The 17132-nt window shown below is 36.9% G+C and overlaps 1 pseudogene; it reads right to left on the bottom strand.

Moving 5' to 3' along the window:
• Window positions 1–4227: 4227 nt before the first annotated feature.
• Window positions 4228–5154, bottom strand: LOC119537350 (annotated as a pseudogene).
• Window positions 5155–17132: the final 11978 nt, after the last annotated feature.

Here is a 17132-nt window from a genome sequence, read left to right as displayed (position 1 = left end):
ATCTGGAACAAGAGAAGGATGTCCACTGTCATCACTGTTATTCAAAATTGTGATAGAAGTGCTAGCTATAGCATTTAGGCAATAAAAAAGAAATAAATTCATCCAAATGGGAAAGGAGCAAAAAAAAAAAAAACAAAACCTTTCACTATTTGCATATTGGAAAGGAATAACAAAGATGGAGAACTCACACTTCCTGACTTTAATGCAGATTAGAAACTTCAGTGGTAAAAACAGCTGATACTGGCACAGGTATAGATACATTGACCAATGGAATAGAATAGAGACTTCAAAAATAGACCCTCACATCTGTGGCCAATTGACATTTCACAAGGCTGGGACAGAATAGTGTCTTCCACAAAGTTATTGGGAGAACTGGATATCCATATGCAAAAGAATGAAAGAGGACTTCTATCTCACACCTCATACAAAAACTAACCCAAAATGTATCAAAGACCTAAGTATAACAACTCAGACCATAGCACACCTGGAAGAAAATGTAGGGAAGCATCTTTAAAATCTTGTGGCAGGCATTTCCTTAGTCTTTACACCAAAGCACAAGCAATGGAACCTGCTTAAAAAATTACACAAACAAACTTTTGTGCTTCAAAGCACTTTGTCAAGAAAGTGAAAAGCAACCTATTCAATGGGAGAAAATATTTGGAAAGCAAATATCCAATAATTGTTTAATATCCAGAACATATAAAGAAATCCTACTATACAGCAATGAAAATACAGAACAATTTTAAGATAGGGGCAAAATACTTGAATAGATTGTCTTCCAAAGAAAAAATACCAATGGCTAAAAAGCACATGAAAAGATGCTCAATATTGCTTGCTATTAGGAAAATGCAAATCCTATATGAATGAAAACCACAATGAGATACCATTTCACACCTACTAGAATGGCCACTATCAAAAAAAAAAGAAAACTACAAGATTTGGAGAGGATGTGGAGAAATAGGAACACTCATGCTTTGTTGGTAGGAATGTAAAATGGTGCAACTACTGTGGAAGACAGTTTGGCAGTTCCTCAGAAAGCTAAGTTATACAATTGCCATGTGATCCAGCAATCCTGCTGTTAGGTATATACCCAGAAGTGAAAGTAGGGACTCAAACAAATATTTGCCCACCAATGTTCATACCAGCACTAATCACAACTGCCAAAACATGGAAGCAACCCAAGTATCCATCAACTGATGAATGAATCAACACAGTATGGTGTAGACATGTGATGGAATATTATTCAGCTTTTAAAAAGAATGAAGTCCTGATACATGTGACAGTATGGATGAACCTTGAGGACATTATGCTAAGTGAAATAAGCCAGACACAAAAGGACAAATATTGTGTGATCTCACTGATAGGAAATAATTTGAATAAACAAGCTCATAGAGTTAGACTCTAGAATATAGGTTACTTGAGGATAGGATGATGGGTAGAGAATAGGAAGCTGATGCTTAGTTTGTGCAGAATTTCTATGTAGGTTGATTGTAAAGGTTTGGGAATGGATGGTGGTGATGGCAGCACATTATTGTGAGTGAAATTAACTGTGCTGAATTGTGTATGTGAATGTAGGTGAAAGGGGAAGTTTTGGGTCTTGTATGTTATTAGAATCTAAGTTAGAATATAAAACAGGACAGTATAACACAGTGAACCCTGTTGTGTACTAGGTTAATAGTACAAGTATAAGAATATTCTTTCATGATTTATAACAAATGTGAGACACATATACAAGGTGTTAATATTTGGATGGAATATGAAAAAAATATACCTAATGTAAATTATGGACTATAGTTAACAGTACGATTTTAATATTCTTTCATCAGTTGTAACAAAGGTCCTACATTAATGCAAAGTGTCAATAGTATGGAGGTCTATGGGAATGTATTTTACATGATTTTTCAGTAAACCAACAACTTCTCTAAAAATAATAATAACTTTAAAAACAATTATGCTAAGTGAAAGAAGTCAGACACAAAGTACTACATATTGCATGATTCCATTTATATAAAATGTAAATATAAATTAATTTATAGAAGCAAATAGATCAGTACTTATGTTGGGCTCAGGAAGGATAAAGTGAAAGGTAAGTGCTAATGGATATGTGATTTTTCTTTTTGGAGTAAGTAAAATGTTCTATAATTAATTGTGTTAGCATGAACAACTCTGTGAATGTACTAAAAGCCACTGATTGTAGAGTTTGGATGGATTGTATGGTATGTGACTATATTCAATAAAACTGCTAAAAAGTGGGGTGGTTCATACAGCCTTAAGTTAAACCATGGACTTTAGCTAGTGAAACAATTGTAAAAGTATGCTTTCATCAGTAGTAATAAATGTTTCACACCAATCTCAACATGTTGGTGCTAGGATGGTATATGGGAGTCCTATATTTTGTGACTGATTTTTCTGTAAACTCACAATTTCTCTAATAAAAGATAAAAAAAAAAAAAAGTCTGCTTGCTCCATGTGGTAGTTAGTTTCATGTGCCAATTTGGCCACCTGATGGTGCCCAGGAGTCTGGTCAAGCAAGCACTGGCCTAACCATTACTGCAAGGACATTTGTGGCTGGTAATAAACCAGAAGTCTGGTTTCTTAAATCATCAGTCTATTGTTTGCATCTGTGGCTTATTACTTCAACAAAGGGAGTGTCTTCCACAATGAGAGAATTCAATCAGCTGGATTTAACCCAATCAGTTGAAGAATTTAAGGGAGAAGAGAGAACTTTCATTTTTTTTCAGCCAACCAGCCTCTCCTGGGGAGTTCATCGAAGACCTCCATTGGAGTTGCCAGCTCATAGCCTGCCCTATGGAATTTGGACTCATGCACCCTCACAGTTGCATGAGACATTTTTATAAAATCTCATGTTTACAGATATCTCCTGTTGGTTCTGTTTCCCTAGAGAACCCTAACTAATACATCCCAACAAATGGCTTTACCAATAATAAAGATGTAATCAAGATACATTGGCATTCATCTGAAAACTTGCTTATTTATTTTCTCAGTTGGTTCAGTACAGGGATTCTTAATTTATCTCCTCAAACAACTGGTACCTGGTGCATTGAACCAGGCATTTGAAAAAGTTAGAAACATAAAGTGACTCCACGTTTGCAATATGGTTATAGTTTATAGTTTATGCTTAACTATTGATATCCAAGCAGGTGATTATGGAACTTAACCTTTCCTAATATGAGATTTTAACCTCAGCACTTTTGTTCATAGGTAAGTGAATAATTTTATGCAGGTGCACATTCATTTGTCCAGAGGACAGCCTATGAGTACCTCTTCTTAAGCAAACGCAGTCCTCAGAAGAGGCTAAGTCCACTGAAAAAATGTGAGTTAAGTGAGCCTCCACAAAGTCCTGGGCCCTAGTATCCTCAACCAGTGTTCTTTGGGTAGGTTGAGACAACCTTAACAATTGCATGAGCCTGTCAGCCCTCACTCAAATATTGTGTTTAAGCCTTAAAAATGTGGTTTAAAGTTAAACCATGTAGAGGAAGCCTTTACCCAAGAAGGCAATGATTTGAATATAGGGAAAAGTGACTCTTTTATATAAAAGCATTTTAAACAATAGAGGTTGGAGCAATCATTTCCTGTATTCATTGGGTTTTTCAGCTATGATTTTAAGAAATATTGAATTCCAAGACCAGTAAATGAGGGTGGTTACTCTGCTGCAAATTGTGTGGCTCTCTTATGGTGCTTTAAACTGCCGTTAGCAACCAGACAGGGAAGTGTGGAAAATTCATGTGACTTGTCCTCAGGCACAAGAATTAACTCCCCACAAGTGTTGTCAAGTCGTCCTTCTTAAATCCTGCAATAATAAAAAGTAGAATGTCTTTTAGATGTGTGCTGGAGCAGGAGAGATTGAGGAGGGGGAGGATGTATTCTGGGTGGTATTATCAAAAGGAGGGAGCTAAAGATACGTAAGCTTTGTTAACACAATGAGATTTTAGTATCCACCATTCTACTGAGTTCATATTTCTCAAATGAGAAGATCCTGCAAAATGAAACTAGAGAATTATTTTGTAAAAACTAATAATTTGGCAAATGTAAAGAAAAAAGAAGAAAGGCATAATTTACTATTTAACAGAAATTCACTTAAGGGTAGAAAAGTCTTTCTAAAATCTAGATATGACATCTATTAAAGAAGAATAACAAGGAGAGATTAAGAAAATGAATATATTTTCATTGGAGTCATTAACTTCTCCCATATGTAAATCTCCAAAATCAATGTTTACCTCCCCATAAAACTTTTCTCAATGCTTTCTTTACATCCTTGTTTCGCAGACTATATATTAAAGGATTCAGCATGGGAATTACTGTGTTGTAAAACACTGAAAACACCTTCTCCTGTTCCAGGGAGTTACTTGAAGGGGGCTTGAAATATATGAATGTGATAGACCCAAAGAAGATCCCCACAGCCATGAGATGCGAGCTGCAAGTTCCAAAAGCTTTGGACCAGCCCTCTGAGGATCGGATGCCAAGGATGCTGCAGAAGATGAAGGCATAAGAGATGAAGACAGCGAGGGTGGGGACTAAGGTGTTAAACCCCCCAATAAAAAGTAGAAGCTCATTGAGATGCATGCTGGAGCAGGAGAGATTGAGGAGAGGGTAGGCATCACAGAAGTAATGGATGATGATGTGGGATTTGCAGGACAGCTGCATCATGGCACTTGTATAGGCCAAGGCAGACAGAAATCCAAGGAAGAAGGGAACAATTACTAATAGTGAGCAGACTCAAGAGGACATGATCACATAATAAAGCAAAGGGTAACAGATGGCAACACAGTGATCGTATGCAATTGCTGTCAGGAGGTGACACTCTGCCACCACAAAGAGCGCAAAGAAAAAGAACTGTGCCATGCACTCAGAATAAAGCATTGTGTTCTTCTTCCCTAGGAAGTTCACCAGCATTTTGGGGGTAACAACAGAGGAATAGCAGACATCAATGAAGGACAAGCTACTGAGGAAACAGTACATGTGGGTGTGAAGCAGAGGGCTGACTACAATCAGAAGGATCAAGCCCAGGTTTTCCACCACAGTCACTGCATAGATTCCCAGGAACAGGAGGAAGAGGGGCAGCTGGAGCTCGGGCTGCTGTGTTAAACCCATTAAGACAAACGTGGTTGCTGTGGAATCATTTCCTAGGGCCATTCTTCTTTGGGGAATTCTGTGAAAATGGAAAATAAAAATTACATTAAAATGGATCTTAACTCCCATCCCAAATGAAATTACACATGCGTAAAGGAGGTTGACAGGGACAGAAAAACTGAACCACAAGTTCTTCTCAACTCATGTACATAGTCCTGATACCCTGACCCTAGCTCCCTAAAGTACCTTGAACCTCCTTAAAGTTGGCCCCAGAGTTTTGATCAGAAAACAAATACTCTTCTAACTTAAAAATTTTCACTACCTGAATTTAGCAGCAAGACCATAGCACCCTTTATGGGAAGAATTCCTAACAGGTACATGTCAACAGTTACACAGAAGGAGAGACTGATGGAAGATTCAAATCACTCTTTCAGTTCCCCAGTTTTCTCATACTGTAAGGACTGCAGGCATCTCCTACAGCATCTGTTAATCAGGAGACAAAGAGGCCTCAGGGTACTGGCGATGGCACTCTTACTCCCAGTTGGAGTGTTGATGGGTATGGGGTTCAGAGAGAGGCATCTGGTTATCCCAATATCAGCTAATATGTCTCCCCCAGTCCAAAGCAACAGGGCTCAAGAAACAGAAACCCTCACATGACACCTCCTGATTCTGATACGGAGGTAATACCTCTTCCACTAAGATGAAGGCACCCAAGTACTCTAAAGATAAGAAGGGGGAGGCAGAATGGTTGGCTACTGGAATCGCTGGTGAAGGGCAGTCTCTTGTAACTCTGGGGCCCACTACCTGCAAAGATTAAGAGGGTCTTCTCATACCTCAACCATCCCCAGAAATGTTGAATGACAGTATATTACCATCCCCTTACTTGTGTGACCCCAAAGACCCCAATGAACAGCCTTACAGTGGCAGGAAAAGTTGCTTCTGAGGGTGTATGAGAAAATCGTTGCTGATGGGAAACTGATCTTCCTATAGCTCAGTGCCCCTGGTGGTTTGACCTCTGGATCTTGAAAAATTAGTGAGTACAGTGTATGTTTCCAGAAGAAACCTTGGAATCTGGCTAGTCCACCCTATTGCAACCTGAACTAACTCCTTGCTGGAGTCATTTTAGATGGGTGTGTGTTTTGTCAGTGTTCTAGTTATTCTATACTCTTGTTTAGAAACATTCAATGGTTCCACCATGCATTCATAAAAAAAAAAAAAATCCAAATTACTTAGCTAACATTTAATACCCATGATAGTGAGGCCCCAATTTAATTTTTAAGCTTATTTTCCCCCTTATGCCATTCATCCCCCAAAGCATGCTGCACCCAGCAACAGAAGTAAATTTGCATTTCACAAATACACCAGAAATTCTGTAAACCTCTATACCTCTCAAAATGCTGCTTCCTCTGCCTCTCTCTATAGGTATCATCCACATCATTTTCATTCATTTTTCTTAATTCAGCTTAAATACCATCTCCTTTTGAAATCCCTGGCGCCCTCCTTGTCATATAGTTTTATTTTAATACCCAGTGACTATACAACAACTATCTGCTTGCTGGAGGAAGTGGAAAAGATTGACCAAATCACATTTTTTTTTTTTTTTTTGCACACATGAAGACCATCAACTCCTCTTTGTGAGTCAAGAAATGAGTAGAACCTTGGGTGAAGACAGAGCAAGCTCAGTTCTTCTGAGAGACAATGAACTGAGGATATCAATAGCAAAAAGAAGCCAAATTACCTGTCAAAGTGTGGAAAGCATGTAAGCTAGGAATCAGAGGGTTATTGGTGGGGAATTTCAAAGCAGAACTTGATAGACTCAGGCTGGCATTCAGTATTCATTTTTGAATAGAAAGGCAGGGTTATGCTTGATTAGAAGGGAGGACAGAAAACACACTCTGTTGAAAGGCTTTGCCACCACTTCTTCAGTGGAATAAATAGACGTCCTACTAAAACCTTCCATGGACACGTTTAAGTTTGTTGTGGCATTTATAATACCTAGACAAGGTAGTTTGCCTGCTAGGAAAGATGACAAGATATGATGAGAATGAATCCTCACCATCATCATCATCATCAATTGCATATTATTTTTGAGTGCTTTACATATATTAATTCTTCAACATCCCCATAGTAGATACCATTTTATCTTTGTTCTACAGATGAAGAAACTTAATTTAAGGGGATTTAAGATTGGAGCCAGGATTTGAATCCAGGAACTTTAGTGCTAGAGTCCTTGTTCTTTTCTGCTGTGCTCTTCTACTTTTTCTTAAGAGATGGATTAATATATATTATTGATTGCTTCTTAACTCTAAGAAACCCTAAGACAATGAGAAACTACAAGAGAAGGTGGGAATTATTATGAGATGTTATAGAATGGTCCAGATTTCAAAATGCTTCAAGGAAAGGGTGGATCTAGATATGCAACAAGAAAGGTAAAGGGCTCACTCATTCTGAACACCCTGAGGACAATGAGCATTCATAAATAGTTCAAAACAGGACTAATTTTTCATGTCTTAATTTTACCTTACATTGACTGTGGCATAGAGAAAATACAGAGGAAGGAAAAGAGATACATTTTTGGTTTTTGAGAAGTCAGACATCTAATAGAATACTAAATGCTATGGTATTTTACAATAGCAGCATTAAAGTATACCCTAAGAAACTGTGTCCATAGCCTAGACTATCATTTCCCAGACAGTGATCAAGACGTTCAATAAAGAATAAGGGGGAAGGACTTTTATTTTCCAGTACATGACTCTAGGAAGTTCATACTGAACATTTGTGCATTAAAGTCTCTGAATCTGAATTAAATGCTTTTCTTCTACTAGAAATAAATCTATTCCACTTTGTTTAACTCAGTACTACTCATACTTATTTTATAACAAAAAGGTTAAATGAGCTTAAAAGTAGAGAAAAACTTACCGACTATTCAAGAAATCAGTGGAAAGGCTTTGGTGTCAAAGAAGCCTTATTTTAGGGGCTCACTTTACCTGCAAATCTGAGCAACTTTGGAATTTAATGGAAGTCTCCATATTCTCATATGTAAAGGGGGAATGATGATACATGCTTCAAAGGATTTCTGTGATCCACTAAAATAATACATGTGAAAGTTCATTCTCTAAAAATACTAACCAAATTTTAATGTGTTTATGTATATAAAAAAATATAATAATTCATATTAAATTATAATTTTATAGTATATAAAATATAATTATATGTTTAATATAATTGAATATAGAAAAGAACATCACATGGAGAAATAGAAATATACTAAGTTGACGTGAAGAAAAGTCAGAAATACAGGTTTCTTCTGCATCCTAACTCCTTCCCTTTGCTATTCATGTTCAAAAGATTGTAAGCTTAAGAGAGATGATGGAAAGTTAGATTTTTAAATATGTGAGCCTCTAGATTTTGAAATTTTGAGAGGGTTTGGAAGTGTTAAGCCTTTTGCGGAGGAGCCTTTTTGAGGAGCCTTTTTGTTGGAGGCTCTTTATCTCATTTAGGCTGGGTCTGTCACTGACAAGTGCTTCTGATGTCAAGACAAAAGAAAGCAGGGCCAGGTAGGTGGACTCTCTTAGGAGCCTGAGAACATTCTTTCCTTTAGCCCAACTGAGTAAGATAGAAGAGAAAATAGGACTTTATATTTAACATTCTGTCCAAATATAAATACTCTACTCTGGGATTGTGTCAGCCCTTGTATCCTTTTCTCTTAGAGACCCATGTATGAGGGCTGGTGTACAAGAAGACAAGGAACCACAATCAATACATACATCAGATGTGTTTCGAGGAAGCAGAAACTTGCATCTTCTCACCCTCCAGTGAGGTTCTCTGAACCAGAGCTGGATGGACTTAGGCTGGGATTCACTCAAGCAGGAGATCAAGTGTGGCCTAATTTGTGAAGAAATGTGAAGACAATGTTTATAGAAGAGGAGAAAAGAGAACATAAGCAGGTGAGGAAAATAGCAGGGAGAAATACTGCTGGGTAAAGTAAAAAAGTTGCTTCCAGTGAGTGTCATTACTATTCTCCATTTTGTCCTTCTATTGGATAGCATACACTGTTATCAAGAAAGCTTGGCACTTACCCTGATCCTGCACAGAGACTGAAGTTCTTAGGAATTCCTTGTTTTTCTAATGTCACAGCTCCATTTTATAGCCAACAATGTCTCTCCTACTGCCTGATGCACACTTTTATATTTCCAGGGTTGAATTACTTGATTGGCTAAAAGTAAAACATTAAAATGCATCTAATACTACAAAATCTCTGGACCTTGAAGCAGATCACGCTATTTCTTCCCCAGTCTTAAAAGCAGAGTATGATGTGATGTAGAACCTTAACTGAGGTTTTCCAAGCTTAGGGACCTCATTAAAAATACATACACAGTCGGGCACACAGAAGTCCCTCAAGACCTTTTGAGCCCAGAGATTTACTGGAGACTCAAGCATTTAATAAGCCTCTGAAAAGATAATCATAGTATTCTCATGGCTCATTGGTGTCTGTTGCAAGAGTAGGAAAGTCTTAAAAAAGTTTGTTATTTTATATGTTCATGTCACCAATAAAGATTCTAGAACACAGAGCAATCATATCAATGATTTCCAAAGGCCATTCTGCAGGCAACTGCTGTTTCTTGGCTAAGATTTAATCAGTCAGTAGAAAAAGTGGGGGAAGGAGAGGAAATAAGGACAATGTAAATTTTTCCTAAAGCTAAATTTATCCAATTTAAAGATTCTACTTTCTTAGAGGTTATTATTTCTACTTTTATTATGTTGTTGGGCTTCAAAATACCCTTTCATTTTATGATATAGTACTGATAGCAGACTGTAGTTAGATTTCTTGGTTGCTTCTTATTTACTTGTTGTGTTTGGATGCCTTTACTTGACAAACTAAAAGTCTGGCAATCCAATGGTGGTCCATCATTGAGATTTTAGTGTCCTAGGAAATCCTGTTTGCCCTTCCTATCCACGGGCTCAGAAACTTTAACAGGTCAGAAATCACCTGAGACCCTGAGAAAAAATTTCTATGAATTCTTTCCACATGAATCAAGCTTTAATTTCCAGAATTCAGTAATTAGTGTGCCTTCTGCTTCTATACCATGTCCTGTGACTGCAGTTTGTGTCATTCAATGGCTCAAGCAGCCTTAGTCATTATTTTCTAGATTACACCTGGAAAAGGGAAAAAGGTACCTACCATTCTAGGACAATTGAGGAGTATGTTCTCCTGACTGAGAGCCACTGTCAGAGGAGATGATGGCACTTTAGGGCCCTCTCAGCTTTCTTGTGCTGGACTGCCAGAAATGCCAAGGCTTCTCCAAAGAAACCCCTTCTTTAGTGAAGCTAATCTGTAAAGCATTCAAGAAAGTATTCTAAAGTTTACACATCAACAGTGTAGTAGTACAGTTCATTCATAACTGGATTTACTCAATACTGTGTTTTAACTCCAAATCTATTCAATAATAAAAAATAGCCTTAACTATGAAAACTACTCTTTGTACTCTCATAATTAGTAATAGGCATTTAACTAGGCATATATAATGTTCATTTGTTCAAAGTAACTGTGACTTTGAGGAAGTCCTTGACACTCTGTGGGACTCAGATTACTTGTTTATAAAATAATAGGATTCAAGTAAATTATTTTCCAAATTTCTTAGAGCTGTAACTTTTATGATAAGGAGACTTCATGAGAATCAGAATAACATTCCCAGTGGTCTAGTCTTCTTTAATTCAGAAGTCAGGTTAAAAATTTTTTGGATTTCATGCCAGGAATTGTTCATAATGAAGAAGTGGCCAGAGCCTTGAATTAGCATTTAGGAATCACAGACCAAGACCTGGTTTTACATTTATTATCTGTGGTTAAAGCAATTTAAACCAAATGAAATTTGATTGTCTCATCTATAAAATGGAGCTCATAATTTTCACACCAGCTGCTTCTCAGGGAAGTCATAAAATGAGATAATATATAATACAAACTGTTTTGTAAATAAGGCACTATATAAAATAGGGATTAATAAACTCCACAATCCACTCCAAAGACAGCCAAGGAAGTATGAATAATTCATGTTCTGTTATTCATGTATCTTCCCATTTATCATTCATGCAAGACATCCTCCCGGAAAAAATTATTCCATATGTTAGTAGTGGTAGAGGTATATTTATAGGCTAAGTACAATATGTAGACCTGTTCCTGCTCTTCTCAAGCCTAGAAACTATCTGACTAAAATAGAGAAGGTAAGAAAATGTGGAAGAGTCTCCAATTCCATTGACAGTAAGGAAGCAAACTTACATGCACCTAAAGAAGTGATATTATAGCTGGCTTTGGTTCTGGAACTTGTTACAAATGCAGATATTCAGAGGCTAGAAATGACTTTAATGAGCCTCCAGTGTATAGAATATGAAACAAAATAAAGGCATTTTTATATGACAGACATGATGTTAACTTAGACTCAATGTTTATTCTTCTATGCATTTGCATTTATATCCTGAAATAGTTAAAGGAACATTTTGTGGTTTTATGACTAATAGACTTTCAGAGTTATTTTGTTCATGCTGTTGTCTCAGTCAATCCTCTAAGTATCCCAGAGAGTTTGCACAACTTTTAAATTCACCTCATAGGTCCTGAGTTGATAAAAGATCTCTGGTTTCAATGTCACAGAGCCTTGAACAGGGCTAGGAAACTGTCCTCCCAGCTTTATTCAAACCCCTCTGATAAGCTCTAACCTGACCCACTGGGTAAGCTCAGTGGGGGAATCAGGGGTTAAAGAACCAATGTTCTCCCTTGGACCAAAAAGCAGATAAAATATACAAAGGTACTTACCCGATTAAAGCAATGGTGGAGATGAAATTGGAGGACTAATGTGAAAATATAGTTTTGACAAAGTAGAAAAAATTAAACTGTTGAAGGAAAGAGAAGGAAGGAAAAGATGAGAAAAAATAGAATTAGTTCTTTGACTGATGGATAAGTTGAATAAAGGTTACCAATAAATGATAATCCAGGGTGCAAATGGCTAAATAAGAGAACAAGAGTCTAGGAAAAATTAAAAGTTATAAGAAAAAAAGTAACATATATTACAAAAATGCAAAACCACCTAAACAGTGATTTTTTTAAATTAAAGAGTACAAATCTTCTAGAGAGAGAAACATAGTGAATATAAGAAAATACGCATGATTACAAAACATAAGACAGAGTCAAAACTAAATATTCGAGTCATCAATAATTGTGAATGACCTTAACTCATATGTATACATAACAAAGTTATCCAATTTGACAGCTTATACAAGGCCTAAGTATATATGATACATGAAAGACACCTAAAACTAATTCAGAAAGAGCTAAATAAAAAGGGATGGATAAAGTTATAACAGAAAGACAGAAAAGTAGAGAACAGGGATGGTGATCCTGATAACAGATTGAGTACAGGTAGGAATTAAGCCAAAAAATAAAAGGCACAGCATGATGCAAATATTTTAATTCTAAAACTGAAATTCATGATAAAGATATGATTCAAACATTTGTACAAAGGATAATGGAATAATCACCTTTATAACGCATATTAAGTATCTAAGAAGAAAGATGGAAATAAAATATTATTAGAAATTTTAATACACTACACTTCATATAAGACAGGTCAGCTGGACAATATTCATGTAAGGAAATAGAAGCCATAAAGAACATAATCAATAAGGGAATTATTGATATCAATATAGAATTCCACACTCCGATGTTAGAATACAAACATTCTCAAACATCCAATGGTATACTCCAAAATTGATTAAATAACATCAATAATTTCAATTAAAAACATCAGTAGTGCAATAAGAATACATATGAGTTAAGGTCACTCACAATTATTGATGACTCAAATATTTAGTTTTGACTCTGTCTTATGTTTTATAATCATTCATATTTTCTTATATTCGCTATGTTTCTCTCTCTAGAAGTTTTGTACTCTTTAATTTAGAAAAATTACTGTTTAGGTGGTTTTGCATTTTTGTAATTTAACTGAATTGTAATCGGTGAATACTGTTTAAAATATTCACTGATTACAATTCAATTAAATTAGAAATTACTTACAGAAACAAATAAACCATCAAGAGATTCAAAAATTTTCTGCTAGGTTATTCTGTTGTGACCAGAGAAATCAAAAGTGAAATAAACCCTCACTTCTATGGCCAATTGATTTTTGACAATGGTGCCATACTTACTTAATAGAGAACATATAGTCTCTTCAACAAATGGCACTGGGAAAACTGTATATCCATAAACACATACAAAAACTAACTCAAAATGATCAAGGACCTAAATGTAAGAATCTAAACTATGAAAGTCCTAAAATAAAACAGAGGGAAGCATTTTCTGAACCTTGGGTTAGGTTATGGTTTCTTAGACTTTACATCATAAGCACAAGCAGCAAAAGAAAAAAAAAGTAGATGTTTGGGACTTCATAGAAATTAAAAAACTTTTGTACATAAAGAACTGCATCATGAAAGTAAAAAGACAATCTACAAAATGGGAGAAAATATTTGGAAACCACATATCTGATGAGGGTTTAATATCCTACAACTCAACAACAAAAAGACAAACAATCCAATTTAAAAATGGAATGGACATTTCTCTAAAGAAGATATACAAAATAGCCAATAAGCACATGAAAAGATGCTCAACATCATTAGCCATAGGAAAATACAAATCAAATAGTATTAGAATGGCTACTACTTAAAAAAAAAAAAAAACACAGAATATAACAAGTGTTAAAGAGGATGCAGAAAAATAGGAACACTCGTCAATTGTTCTTTGTTGATGAGAATATAAAATGGTGCAATGGTGCAGCTTTTTGGGAAACAGTTTGGTGGTCCTCCAGTGTTTCGGTTTGCTAAAGCTTCCAAAATGAAATATACCAGAAATGAATTGGCTTTTACAATAGGGGTTTATTAGTTCACAAATTTACATTTCTAAGGCCAAGAAAATGTCCCAATTTAGGCATCAATAGGATGATACCTTCTCTGAAGAAAGGCTGATGGCATCTGTGGTTCCTCTGTCACATGGGAAGGCACATGACCAGTGTCTGCTGATCCTCTCCTGGGTTTAGCTTCTGGTTTCCATGGTGTGCTGGTTTGAATGTACTGTATCCCCCAAATGCCATTTTCTTTGTAGTCTTGTGGGGCAGACATTTTGGTGCTGGTTAGATTTGCTTGGAATGTGCCCCACCCAGCTGTGCGTGATGATTTTGATGAGCTCTTCCCATGGAGGCGTGGCCCCGCCCATTCAGGGTGGGCCTTGATCAGTGGAGCCATATAAATGAGCTGACTCAAAGAGAGGGAACTGAGTGCAGCTGTGAGTGATGTTTTGAAGAGGAGCAAGCTTGCTGGAGAGGAACATTGTGAGAGAAAGCCATTTTGAGGCCAGAGCTTTGGAGCAGACGCCGGCTGCCTTCCTAGCTAGCAGAGGTTTTCCGGACGCCATTGGCCATCCTCCGGTGAAGGTACCCAGTTGCTGAGGTGTTACCTTGGACGCTTTGTGGCCTTAAGTCTGTAACTGTGTAGTGAAATAAACCCCCGTTTTATAAAAGCCTATCCATCTCTGGTGTTTTGCATTCTTCAGCATTAGCAAACTAGAACACATGGCTTTCACAAAATGTCTCTGGGATTCTGTCTGTATTTTTCTCTCTCTTTGGTTCTCTGAGCTCTCTGAGTTTCATATGTTTTTTATCCTCTCTTAAAGGATGCCAGCAAGGGGATTAACAACCACCTTGAATGGGCTGAGTCGCATCTCCATGGAAACAACCTAATCAAAGGGTCTCACCCACAACAGGTCTGCACCATAGGAATTGATTTAAGGAACATGGGCCATGTACTGAACTAAAATGTCATTCTCAGACCCTGTGTTGATTTTCTTTTATGTCAAAGATAAAGCTACTTTCCATTTGTTGTATGTGTGCCTTTCCCATCCAAGGTATGCTGCAGATTGGGTTGCTGTTTGACAGGTTCATCTCTGCTGTGCTTTCTCTGAAACAGTTACCCTACATTTATTTTTCCTGTTTATTTTCGAGGATGTGTGAGAACAGGTGAAGCTCACCGCCCTGCTCGCCTACTCCAACCCCGCCAGTATTGAAGAGTTAGGCAGTTCTTGTGAATGCCTGTATTTTATTGCATTGTTCAAATGATGCCTTGTCATAAATAGAATTGAAATTTTCCTCAACTTTTCATACATCCATGGAGCAGCTGTCATTTTTACTCACATTTGCACTGTTCTCCAAAATATTCTGGAATTCTAAGGATTGTGATGAGATATCACAAAATGATATTCTTGGCTTTGGAACAGATTGCCACATGCAATGTCAAGGTTCTGTCTGCTCCTTTAAAATCAAACAAAAATCAATTATGATAATACCTATTGGGATTCTTCCTTTCAACATGCATCTTGGTTTCTCCATCTTATTTCTTAGGAGAAAAGTTAAATTGTGTTCCATAATATGCACCACATTCTTTACAAATACTATTAAAAGATAAGCCTCCTTGATAGAAAGTTACATAATATAGCAACATTTCTGTGAACTTGTTCCTACTATATCCATCAGAAATTAACAGACCATAGTCATTCCTGGGCATCCCCAGAACATTAAATAGCTTATCTGTTCTTCTTGGATTACTGTTCCCCCTTCCTTAATTGCTCTCTATTGCTAGTTCCCCTACATTCTACATTATAAACCATTCATTTTACATTTTTCAAAGTTCACATTAGTGGTAGCATATAATATTTCTCTTTTTCTGCCTAGCTTATTTCGCTCAGCATTATGTCTTCAAAGTTCATCCATGTTGTCATATGTTTCACGAGATCGTTCCTTCTTGCTGCCGTGTACTATGCCATCATGTGTATATACCACATTTTATTTATCCACTCATCTGTTGAAGGACATTTGGGTTGTTTCCATCTCTTGGCAATTGTGAATAATGCTGCTATGAACATTGGCGTGCAGATACCTGTTCGTGTCACTGCTTTCCGATCTTCCGGGTATATACCGAGAAGTGCAATCGCTGGATCGAATGGTAACTCTATATCTAGTTTTCTAAGGAACTGCCAGACTGACTTCCAGAGTGGCTGAACCATTATACAGTCCCAACAACAATGAATAAGAGTTCCAGTTTCTCCACATCCCCTCCAGCATTTGTAGTTTCCTGTTTGTTTAATGGCAGCCACTCTAATCGGTGTTAGATGGTATCTCATTGTGGTCTTAATTTGCATCTCTCTAATAGCTAGTGAAGCTGAACATTGTTTCATGTGTTTCTTGGCCATTTGTATTTCCTCTTCAGAGAACTGTCTTTTCATATCTTTTGCCCATTTTATAATTGGGCTGTCTGTACTATTGTCATTGAGTTGTAGGATTTCTTTATATATGCAAGATATCAGTCTTTTGTCAGATACATGGTTTCCAAAAATTTTTTCCCATTGAGGTGGCTGCCTCTTTACCTTTTTGAGAAATTCCTTTGAGGTGCAGAAACTTCTAAGCTTGAGGAGTTCCCATTTATCTATTTTGTCTTTTGTTGCTTGTGCTTTGGGTTTAAGTCTAGGAAGTGGCCGCCTAATACAAGGTCTTGAAGATGTTTTCCTACATTATCTTCTAGGAGTTTTATGGTACTTTCTTTTATATTGAGATCTTTGGTCCATTTTGAGTTAATTTTTGTGTAGGGGGTGAGGTAGGGGTCCTCTTTCATTCTTTTGGATATGGATATCCAACTCTCCCAGCCCCATTTGTTGAAAAGACCATTATGACTCAGTTCAGTGACTTTGGGGGCCTTATCAAAGATCAGTCGGCCATAGATCTGAGGGTCTATCTCCGAATTCTCAATTCGATTCCATTGATCTATATGTCTATCTTTGTGCCAGTACCATGCTGTTTTGGCAACTGTGGCTTTATAATAAGCTTCAAAGTCAGGGAGTGTAAGTCCTCCCACTTCGTTTTTCTTTTTTAGAGTGTCTTTAGCAATTCGAGGCATCTTCCCTTTCCAAATAAATTTGATAACTAGCTTTTCCAAGTCTGCAAAGTAGGTTATTG

This window comes from Choloepus didactylus, chromosome 6, assembly GCF_015220235.1.
Source record: "Choloepus didactylus isolate mChoDid1 chromosome 6, mChoDid1.pri, whole genome shotgun sequence".
Taxonomy (NCBI): domain Eukaryota; kingdom Metazoa; phylum Chordata; class Mammalia; order Pilosa; family Megalonychidae; genus Choloepus; species Choloepus didactylus.
This window is presented reverse-complemented; position numbering and strand designations above follow the sequence as displayed.